The sequence below is a fragment of the Pristis pectinata genome, chromosome 3 (genome assembly GCF_009764475.1).
Source record: "Pristis pectinata isolate sPriPec2 chromosome 3, sPriPec2.1.pri, whole genome shotgun sequence".
NCBI classification, from domain to species: Eukaryota; Metazoa; Chordata; class Chondrichthyes; order Rhinopristiformes; family Pristidae; genus Pristis; species Pristis pectinata.
Window position 1 is genome coordinate 13,027,224 of NC_067407.1, and position 12,587 is coordinate 13,039,810.

Sequence of the window (12,587 nt, forward strand, 5' to 3'; positions counted from 1 at the left end):
TCTTTGGAATGTGGGAGGAAACCAGAGCACCCAGAGGAAACCCACGTGGTCAAGGGGAGAACGTACAAACTCTTTACAGACTCTGGTGCTGTAAAGCGTTACGCTAACCACTACACTACTGTGCCTGCCCTGTTGCATTTCATTCAGATAAACAGGTCTGAACATCCACACAGATAGTTTAACATACAGATGAACCCTTCAAGAAGATTAGAAAATCTCAGGATGAAGCATGAGAGATAGGACTCACACTCTGATGTGCATGAAGGCTCATGCCAAGGACGTCCTGTGTGTTTGTGTGTCTTGGAGCCAACATAAAGCATTCGAAAAGCAGGTACGATCATGTTGAAGGAACTATATTTAAAGGAGGCTGAAATGCCCCAACCTCAGCAACAACTCTGAGACCAAATGTCGGAGAAGAAGTGGCAGCCCATACGTCTGGGACGGGAGATGACAGGGAACCTCCGAGGACCTGGCCAGTTCACAAGTGGACGGGGAATATCACAGCTCAGTGTATGTGAGAAGGAAAGAGAAAAGCAATGAACTATTAAAGAGGAAGTGTATTGTCCCTTTTGTCCGCTTCGACATGTTGCAGTCATTTCAAAGGAACGGGCCAACAGATACAATGATATCCAGGAAGGTGTACAGGTTAGGAAGTTGTGGGCATGCTATGTTGACGCCAGAAGTGTGGCGACACTTGCAGGCTGCCCCCAGAACACTCTACGCAAAAGATGTATTTCACTGTGTGTTTCGATGTACATGTAACTAATAAAGATATCTTATCTTATTACTTGACATCATTTCAAGATAATACACTTCAGCAATGACTACATTTTATATTGCCAAAGAAACATAAAATGGGAGCCAAGACACCAATTAGAAACTTTCTTTGTACAAAACCAACCTTCCTTGAATCATTTTAGATCTGGCTTTGTGACTTCCATTTTGAAATACAGGTCCTCTCCACGTTACGACAGGGTTCCTCCCGTTCCTGAGAACTGTTCGTAACCTGGAGTGTTTAACTCAACCTTTCAGATTTCTCTGCGAGGTGCAATGATATCTCTGCGACCCAGGTTCCCACACGGCAGAAGACGTCTGCAGCCCCAGAACAGCCAGAAAATCTACCCCGCCAGTCTCCCAAACACTCATTTGTATGTACGGGCTGCACATAAATAGGGCATTCATAATCTGGGGCAGACCTGTATATAGAATTACCATACATGTTACATATAAGATAGGCAATGATTCAGTGAAAAATATTTGTATTTTACAGTTGATGATGACTTCATGCTTTATCAGTTATTAAATCCATTATCTGCCAACCTTTGTTAGTAGATCTCCCGCTGTTCTTGTGCATTCGTTTCTATTTGCTTTATTCATTCACAGAGCATTCAATACCCAACCCCTTTCAGTGACCAGGTAATACCCAACCAGCTAACCATATTTATAGAATCTTAGAATATTTACAGCACAACAGAAGGCCATTTGGCCCATGATATCCTGGGCAGTTGTAAAGCAGCTTCCCAGACTGATCCCATCTTTTGGCACTGCAGGTCAGAGCTCTTCAAGTCCTGTTTAAATATCTTTAGGATTTCTGACTCTCCCACACTTTCAGATAGCAAGTTCCAAATCTCCGCCATCCTTTAGCTGAAGAATATTTTCCTCTTCTCCCTTCTAATCTTCTACCAATCACTTTAAAATTAGGAAGTAGATCCCTTCTAGTTACTTTATCTCAGGCCCTCATAGTTTTATACATAAAAAATCAGCCTCGCACTTAGCCTTCTCTGTGTCAAAGAAAATGGCCCACAGTTGTCGAAACCTTCCGATCAACTGGAAATTTGTGTGGTCTGGAGTTGCATAAAAAGTCAGATTGGTGAAAGACAACAGGTTTCCCTCTGAAGGACAAAAGTAGGTTTTAGTGACAATTGGGAGTTTCCTGGTCACTGTTATTGACTTGATCAGTAATTATTTATAGAGTATTAACTGCACAGAAGGAAGGCATTTGGCCCATTGTGATCAACATAGTATTCAGCAGAGCAATCCTGTTAGTCCCATTCACTTGCTCTATCCCCATAGTCCCGACTTTATTGCCCTCCAGAGGCTAATCAGTGCCTATCATTGATCGTCTCCACTATCACCACGCTTGTGGGTCTTCATCACTTTCTGCACAAAGCAGTTCTTCTCTGTTTTGCTTGCTCCAAACCTTAATTCAGTGTCTCCTAGTCAATCAGCTAATGGGAACAGATATCGTTTGCATACTGACCTAAACATTTAATAATCCTTAACACCTCCGTCAATTGGGGATGATCAAGAAGTGATGGTCTTGCCAGTTGGTACTCACATCCCCAAAAGTATAAAAAGCCACAAATCTCCTATCAAGGAGTCCTGATGCAGGGTTTTGACCCAAAATATCAACGATTCCTCCACCACCCCCACCCCCCCAAACAGATGCTGCTCGACTGCTGAGTTCTTCCAGCAGATTGTTTGTTGCTCCAGATTCCAGCGTCTGTGGTCTCCTGTGTCTCCAAATCTCCTCTCAATCCCTCCAGTTTCACCAACTTAACCTTGTAGCTGAATCCTTTGTCCCTGGGACCTCCTCTAAACCCACTCTAGTACCTACACACGTGGTGACCAGAACTGGATTCAACACCCTGGTTGTGGCAAGTCCAAATTGAAATGGAAACAGTGGACGGAGCGCACCACCTCCCACACTACCCAATCCCCACCCCGTCAAGCACCTTCTGCCTCATCTCTCATTGGGTCTCTGCATCCCACACAGAGCTCATCAGCCACCTCAGAACCCATAGAACTGGAGTGGAAGCAAGTCATCCTTGACCTTGAGGAACTTTATGGATGGTATTAAAGCATTGTAGTGTCAACCAAGAGCAGATTATTTAATTCTTCTTGGTAGCTGAGTGGTTGTCATGGTAACATGCCTGCAACATTGCACCTTGCAAAGTCAGCTCTGAAGCGTTTGAAATTTAAACTTTGCTTCCAATCTTTGCAGCTTTCAGAAGCAACGTTAGCTCACATCTACAATGAATAACATACACAGCTTAATATCTCCTATTGCACTGGAGTAAAACAACATCTCCATTTTATGGTTATTATTACATTCAAATCTCTCTGGGACTAGTTCTTCCACTGTAACAATTCCCCAAGAATTCTGTATTCCTCCAAAGATGGCCTTCTGTACAAAAAATGATTGACGGCTACAGATGTAGCCTTCTGTAGCTCAAATTTTGGAATTCCCTCCTGCAATTCCTCTGCCTTTTACTTCTCCTTTAAGATGCCCCTTATACCCCATCTCTTTGACCAAACCTCTTTGACTTAGTCTTTTGTCTGTGGTTTTTCTTGCTCGTTAGCTTCATTCACTGGAGACCCGTTTCATTTCATTGTATTGGGTCAAATAAGTTGTTCAGAGCAAGTTAAGATCAGTCTCCCTGCTTGTGGGTGGCTTATTACTACTGGCAGGAACGGAAGTGGCGATGGAAGTGCATTACAAAACAGACTTTATTCACTTAAAAAGGAAGGCACATCAGAAGTCTCGAATCACAGGCTGAGAAGCAGTCTTAAAGAATGCCTGAGATCATGGAGAATAGGTGCAAGAGCTTCCCCTGGTAAAAGTATTCCCCTTGTAACTCCAGCCTTGATGTACCACCCAGGAGGAATAATTAGTGAGTGAGAGGGATTATCACAGGGAGAGGCATGGAGAGCCACTGAGCAGGAAGTGGGTGCAAGTGGGAGTTGAGGAGTCTTCCAAAATTCACCAGAGGATAGAGACCTGACTGCTCTCAGCAGTGGACTCCAGGGGCCTTTTCTCTAGAGATTGGCAGTGGATGCTCCCCTGACTGTGTTACTGGCTGAGGATAGATTGGAACTGTCCAACATCTGCCTCTACAATACAATGAAAAGGAGTTTCATGACCACACAGACAGCCCAGAAATGGGTGCCCATCCAGAACAAATAAAGACACTTTTCTATCAATGTATCTGTTTTTGATGGAATCTTGTAGTAATCTGTAGCTTTTGAATCTTGTAGTTTTTGTAGTGATCTTCTCATTACACTTGTACTGTAATTGTCTCAGCAAGGGGAAACATGTTGGGACATCATCCAAAGGAAAATGATTTTATATAAGCTGGGGTTTGATTAATTATCCATTCATTTACAGGATACTTACTGGCCATCCCTAATTACCCTTGAATGACATGGCTTATTGGGCTGTTTCAGAAGGTATTTATTATTAAAGCCCACTACAATGGGTCTAGAGTCACAAGTAGGTCAGGGAGGGGATGGGTGGATGGTTTCTGTCAATCAAGGATACTAGTAAGCTTTTACAACATTTTGGAATCTTATGATCACCAATACTGAGATTGCCTATTAATTCCAGAATGAACCATTTTTAAGCTTCCACCTTCCACATGGGAACTTGAACTCGTCTTTCCTTCGATATGTTACCATAAACCATCACCAAATCCTATTGCTCCTCCATAAGACTCCCTCCAAATCTTGGGCAGTGGATGGCAGGGTCTGGAAATGCCGGGTGGGTTCTGCGTTGGGCTTTCAGAGCTGGGCACAGGTGGGTAGTGTGGGAGCCTCAGTCAGCAAACCAGCGTCTCGGCCCCCAGGTGAAACTCAGTGTGGAAGCAGGTATGGTTTGATGATGAGGCAGGAAATGAGCTCCCTATCCGGCCAAGGGTGGCTTTGTGGACTGCACATTAGATCATTTTGTTTTTAGAATATTTTACAAGAACTGGCTTGGCCCAATATGCAAGCAGGGGTAGCCATTCTCATCAGGGCCAGTCATTCCTGTCAGGGGCAGCCATTCCCACTGGAACATCCTTTCCCATCGGTGGGGGGGGGGGGGCAGCCATTCCCAAAGGAACTGCCTTTCCCATTGGGAGAGTAGCTGTTCCCAATGGAATTGCTTTCCCTAGCAAGGTGCAACCATTCACATTGGAACTGCTTTTCCTATCGGAAGGGTAGCTGCTCCTATTGGAACTGTCTTTCCCATCAGGTGGCAGTCATTCCCAATGGAATTGCCTTTGGAGCCATTTGGAGCCAATGGAATTGGCTATTGCCCAATAGAGGGTAGCTGTTCCCAATGAAACTGTTTTTCTATCGAGGGGGCAGGCATTCCCATTGAAAATGCTTTCCCTTTCAGGGAGCAGCCATTCCTATTGGAAATACCTTTCCCATTGAGGGCAGCCATTCCCATTGGAACTACTTTCCCCATTGAGGGCAGCCATTCCCATTGGAACTACTTTCCCCATTGAGGGTAGCCATTCCCATTGCAACTGCTTTTCCTTTCGGGGCAGCCATTCCCAATTGGAACTACCTTTCCCATTGAGGGCAGCCATTCCCATTGGAACTGCTTTTCCCATTGGGATCAGACTTTCCCATTGTAGTGGTATTTCCCCTTTCTGCTGGCCCAGCTTATGGGGCAGTGTGTACCTAAACCTCTATGCTGTGCTGGGGTTGGTGGATTAGTGCCTTTTGCATGGATTTACTCCCAGTCTGGCAGAGGCCAAAACTTGTAACCCCTTCCCCAGCCAAAGAAACCTGATAAGGTCAGGGGTGAAGAATGTAGGTGGGCAGATCCAGGTTCCCCCCCTCCCCCACCCACCCACCCCCTGCAGCATTTTATTGAGGCCTCCAAAAACATTTGGTAATAATTTCCGAGCTTCTTTCCTGGAGCTGGATTTTCTCGAATCATTGAGCTTCTGGGCAACCTCGGGCAATGTTGGACCGGTTCCTTCTTCCTCTTTGTCATCCTCATCCATCCTTTTCCAATTGTCACCATGCACAGGCCACAATTATACTGGAGACCCTTGCCAGGCCATATTGCAGGGCTCTACCACATCTGTCACAGTGCCTGGAATGAGGCTTCAGCACTTTGATTGTCTGCTCAGTAACAATCAGAGTTGTTCCAAGGACTTCCTGATATCTCCTGTCCCCTGCTGGGTGTGAATGCTGCAAGAGGTGCCATCAGCCAGGGCTACAGAGATTAGCCCTGGTATACAGTCAACCAATATGATACAGTATATTGGCTCAGCAATTCAGGGATAAGTCCTGGCAGCATCTTGGATAGTAGACACTGATAAGCCAAACTGTGCGATTTGGCATCACGTACTGGCTGCACATTAATTGAATGGAACCCTTCTGGTTTAGAAAATTCAGAGTAATTATCATACAGGACGTTCAGCGGCACATGGGTACAACCAATGGCACACTGCACCAGCTAGACTGTAATAGTTGACTGCTCGGTGTCTGCTCTGTAAAGGTCCATTGGGAATGTACTCAGTTGACAATGCCCATTATTTTCTGTGTAAGTCAGGCACTGCTGATTGACTGGTGGTTTCTCCTTGCTCCCTAGAGCTATGGCTGCTGGGCGCAGGTGGCCTTGGTTGGTTCAGCTTGACGACAAGCTGAGTCTGGGGGGTTGGCAGGCACTGACTGTCGACGGAGGACCAATTTTGGACAGTCTTCGGGTCTCCGGGTTTGGATGTGAGGAAACAGGGCACTAACCACACAGCCAATTTATTGTCCTTTGGATCAGCATCCACGAGCAGCAGAAATGTTCATCTCATTGATACTTGGATGATATTAGTTGAGCAAAGCTGTGTGTAGAATTTTAGAATCTGAGGTACTTTGCATTGGGCTGTCCTGTATGATAATTACTCTCAAACCAGAAGACTGATTGTTGATTTAGTGCAGAGCTTTCACACGTATTCCTGGCTATCTGTGAACTTCTATATTGACAAATCAGGCTTCATTTTTTAAAGAATATCTTGGGTTTCCACAAACCATGACCTAAGAGGCAGCGTTGTTCACCAAAATGTGACGAATCTCTGGAATTCTCCACCCTAGAGGGTTCTGGAGGCTTAATCATGAGGGTATTTAAAGAGGACATGGATGCATTTAAGGATCAGGGATCTGAGGGCTGTAGGCAGAAGAGGAGATAACATTTAGGGCAGATCAGCCAGGATTATATTGAATGACAGGGTAGGCTTGACAGACTGAGTGGTCTACTCTTGCTACCCAGCAGGAGGTGTCCTGGTGCAGGGTTTTTGAACAGAAACATCGATAATTCCTTTCCTCCGACAGGTACGGCTCGGCCCCCTGAGTTTCTCTGGCAGATTGTTTGTTACTTTATTCTTGCTCCTATTTTATGTTCTTATGTTATTACATCATGTTACCATCATGATTAGAATCATAAAGCTGACTCCCAGATGTAAGCTGTTCAGGATAATCAAAAAGACTCCAAAACATTTTGGACAATAAGCAATGCACAAATACTTACCACATCTCAAGGATACAAATGTGAAATGAAAAACTTGATCCCACCATAGACAATGGGAATAAAACAGATGAATCCTCAATTTCATACTGACTAATGCGTGGGCTCCTTATACTTTTCACAGACATCAACTGTCAGAGAAAAATGTCAGCCTTGTCCTGTTGAATGCATGTATAATTACCAAAGGCACACTTTCTTGCTGTTAGTGACACTTTCAGAAAATGATGCACAAAATATCTACCCAAGAAGGAACAAGTGGATTTCATTTCTAAGTGGCAAGCAAATTAATAGAAACCACAGCAGTTTATTAATGTGGACCTCTAAGTTAGTAGTTGGCAAATACATTTGTATACTTTTCAAAAGGTAAGCACCGATAATAGTTCCGTAAATCATTATTGAATTCCTTGGTATTGGTTTATTATTGTCACTTGTACTGAGGTACAGTGAAAACTTGTCTTGCATACCGTTCGTACAGATCAATCCATTACACAGTGTATTGAGGTAGTACAGAGTGCATTGAGGTAGTACAGGGTAAAAACAATAACAAAATACAGAGTAAAGTGCAGGGAAGTGCATTGCAGGTAGACAATAAGGTGCAAGGTCAAACAAGATAGATTGTGAGGTCAAGAGTCCATCTCATCGTATAAGAGAACCGTTCAACTTGACTTTAGGATGATATCAATCCACTTGTACAGCAAGCAGAAGTGTGTGAAGTGTGAATCCATGTCTTCCAGTTCTCAAATCATTGGAAGCAGACTCGTTTCATTTACCATGAGCAAGGTCAATAAAATATGTTCAATAATTTCAACTCTTATCCCCTTGTCTACCCCACACATTAGAATATGGAGGACAGAGTGAAGTGGGAAACACACAGGAGTACGATGAATGCTCAATCCATCTGTCTCTTTATCCCAGGAATTCCTTCAGTGCAATCTAAGCCGGGTGAAAATTGATAGAGGTTCCATCAATGGTAAATGATCCCAGCTATTTGTTTTTATTAATCTTCAAATCCAGTCCTTCCAGTGCATTAGGTGACACCCTCACCAGATTAAACATCTTTTGCCCCATGTCGTTAGAGGGGTGGGCACAATTCTGCAACAATTCAATGATATCATCCATGAGACTAAGGATAGATCAATATTGAAATGATATCCATAAACACTGATGGTTAGCCCTTGAGTTACTGATAAGACACACATATTGCTGATCAATAATTTGGAGTCCACCACGCTGCTCCTTAATTGCCTTGCTGTCTATTGCACATGCTTTAAGCATCTGTAAAGCCAATGTCAAGGATCGAGCTGTACTTGCCATGCTTTCAACGAAGGCAGTCGACATTCAACTACCAGCAGTGGTTGATACAACAATATATCATAAACCTTATCACCTAGTTCACATTGTTCTTGAAGGTACATACATATCTCTATAGACTACACCAAAGGCACACATTCTTGCTGTTAGTGGACACCTTACACAAACTATCTACCTAAGAAGGAACAAGTGGATTCATTTCTAAGTGGCTTTCCCTAAAAAAGAATCAAGTAATAACAAATATCTGCATTTACTAAACCGTATCATCAATTAACAATTTATGTACATGTAGTTATGTATGTATACAGAGTCACAACTGTAAACTTAATCTATACAGACTTCCACAATCTCTATGAAGATGCCTATGTTACTCCCAAACAGTCCATCTCCAAATGCCCCCAATTGTGAAAGACTGCCTCCTTCTGTGTCACCCACTCAGTTTCAGTTCTCTGATGTCTTCTGACCCACGTCCTACCCTACAATAGCTGCATCATAAAATCTGTCCTGTAACTCCAAAATTGTCCTGGGTGGCATGTTCTCAATCGCCATCTTCTTGAGTATCATATGCATGCACAATTAATCAGCATTGCACTGTACGTCCATCTACACCATTCTAACTGCCAGTACTCCCACAACCTCCCATAGCGGACACCAGTCACTCCCCCATACCCAGTGCTCATCTGAAACTGACCACACCCACTGCAAAGCTGAAGATACCACATGACATCTGTAATGGATATTGTAAGTTGTAATAACCGTAGAATCATAGAACCATACAGCACAAAACAGGCCCTTTGGCCCACCATGTTGTGCCGTCCATCAAACCACCCTCACACTACCTAACCCCTTCCTCCCGCATATCCCCCCCATCCCACACTCCTCCATAGGCCTATCCAACAAGCTCTTGAACCTGTTATGCCTATCCAACAAGCTCTTGAACCTAATAGACTAGGTAACATTTTCTCCTAAGTCTTGCTCTCCCTGAATTATACGGTGTGCTCCATTGTTGCTCTACACCTATAGCCAAGGTGAAATTCAACCATATTAATTGGCTTTGTAGCATCCAGTAGATACCATCTTCACCAGGACAGATCTCTGCCAATCCTGAAGCCCAGATAAACAACGTCATACTGGGTAAATGCAGATTTGTCCTGTTTCAGCCAGATATTGTGGTTCTGTCATCTGCCTAGAATCTCCCTGGGAATCTTCAAGTTCTCCTCCTTAATCTCTGTGGCAGTGAGGAAACCACCTTGATCATACAGACAAGCATTAGATGGGTGCAGCTTACCAAAAGATCAAGAACCTGGCAATTCTGTGATAAAACCTTACGAGGTGGACATCATTAATGGTTTGGTTCAAGCTGCCTTTGTGGCTCCCAGAGAATCACAGTGACTGACTACTCTGAGGCCACTACTAATGAGGTTTCCTAATCACTCTGTTGGATCTTCAGCAACACTCCATAACTTCTGTGGCTCTTCCTTCACATCAGGCTTAAGGTTACAAGAAACTAGTCATGGAGAGAAGGAGGAACGAGAAGTGACTTGATAGAGATATACAAGCTGATGAGGCATAGATCAAATGGACAGTCAGAGACTTTTCCCCGGGGCCAAAATCGCTAACACAAGGGGGTGTAATTTGAAGGTGATTGGACGAAGGTATAAGGGGAGATGTCAGGGGTAAGTTTTTTTTACACAGAGAGCGGTGGGTGCGTGGAACGCACTGCCTGCAGAGGTTGTGGGGGCAGATACATTAGGGACACTTAAGAGACTCTTAGATAGACACATGAATGATAGAGAAAAGGAGGGCTTTGTGGGAGGGAAGGGTTAGATAGATCTTAGAGCAGGATAAACTGTCGGCACAACATTGTGGGCCGAAGGGCCTGCACTGTGCAGTGATGCTCCATATTCTATGTTCTCTGCCTGACAATATATGTTCTTCCCCCACCCTCCCCACCCAAAACTAATGCGCATGTTGGTCTTGTGTGCCTCAATGCCATTCAGTAAAAGCTACTCATTCTGTGCCATAAGTTGGTATTGGTATTGGTTTATTATTGTCATTTGTACCGTCGTACAGATCAATTATGTTGATCAGTACGATGGTACAAATGACAATAATAAACCAATACCAATGTAACTGCACTAACAGTGCAGTTACATTGAGTTAGTACAGAGTGCATTGAGGTAGTACAGGTTAAAACAATAACAGTACAGAGTAAAGTGTCACAGCTACAGGGAAGTGCATTGCAGGTAGACAATAAGGTGCAAGGTCACAACAAGATAGATTGCGACATCAAGAGTCTATCTCATCGTTTTAGGGAACCGTTCAATAGTCTTATCACCATGGGATAGAAGCTGAATTAAGTACCACCTTGAGCCTGGTGATACTTGTCTTCAGGCTTTTGTATCTTCTGCCTGATGGGACCCACAGGTACTGTGCCAGTACCGTGGATTTCTGACCAGCTAATACACAGTGCCTTCAGCCAGTCCTTCCCCCTTAATATTGCACAATTGACCACAGTCATTTACACGTTTCTCAATATGTCCTGTTACTGATGGTGTATAACAACTCATCAAGAATGGGCAAGAACTCCCTGGAGCACACCTGCAGAGTGGTGCTGCAGCTTCCCAACCGAGTTACCCTGAACAGATGTGTCACTTTCAAGTTATCAGGGGATTGGCACCTGTGTCAACCACTGGCCTCATCAGGTTAACCATTTATCTCATCAGTAACCTTACAATCTCTGCCATGCTGAACGCCTGGACATAATGATGTAAATGTACTCTTCATTTATAGAGTGTCTGTAGTTCCCTTACCACCAGAGCTGTGCTGGTCTTTTCCCCCTTTTGGATGCTGGTGATTTAATTACCTCTCGCCCAAAGCCAGAACTGCAGCCCAGGTGAAACTGCCTCAAATCTTTGAACGTCATTTCCATGCCAGATGCCGTCAGGCATGGCTATTCAAACATTAGATCCTCCATGTCAAACAATTCCATCAGAATTCTCTCATCAGTCAGGTCACGTACCAACCAATACTGCAGCAAGTGATCTACAAACAAGCTTTTGAAATTCCAATGCCCGTATCTTTAGACTAGCCACTTGTTTACTCACTTCTTGTTCTGGGCTCTGGCTGCATCTGTCAAACTTGTAACTCTGGAAAACCTCTGAAGAAACTGGGCTAAACCGATCCTTCAAAACAACATCTTCATTGGAGACCATAAAGGTGGTTTGTAGCACTAAGTAACTCACCAGTATGTCATGCATCACTGGCACTACTGCCAGCTTTAGCTAACTCTCCCTCACCAATTTTTATCGATGCACTGCAGTGGGGCAAACCTGATTCTGATTCTGTTTTATCAACTTACATGCTTGCTAAATACATCCATACAACTTGCTAAATGCAGCCATGTTGTTCATTTTCACTCAGCCAATGGGATCATAATATGTCATTGGTACTCAGCCAATGAGACCACAGCATGTAATGACTCCTTTTAGTGTTGATTCAATTAGCATTCTCATTCCCGGGAACTCGTCCTGAGTGCTAAGTGAGATAGCAATATAATGGCAATGGCTGATATATCAATATATCAAAACTCGGATCACATGATGCATATAATTCTAAAAGGTTATACACCCAAACATCCTACAATGCTCACAACTTCATACAGAGTGTTTAAGAGGGAAATACACGGTGTTCTTAAAGTGGAAATCATAACATATATGGTAGATATATAGCCAGAGGGCATGAGATATAACCAGAGGGCATAGATTTAAGGTAAAGGGCAGGAGATTCAGAGGGATTTGAGGAAGATTTTTTTTCACCCGGAGGGTTGTTGAAATCTAGAACACACTGCCTGAAGGGGTGGTGAAGGCAGGTACTCTCACAACATTTAAGAAATATTTACATGGGCACTTGAAATACAAGGGAGTGGAAGGCTACAGGGCAACTGATGGAAAATGGAGTTAGTGTGGATAGGTTCTCA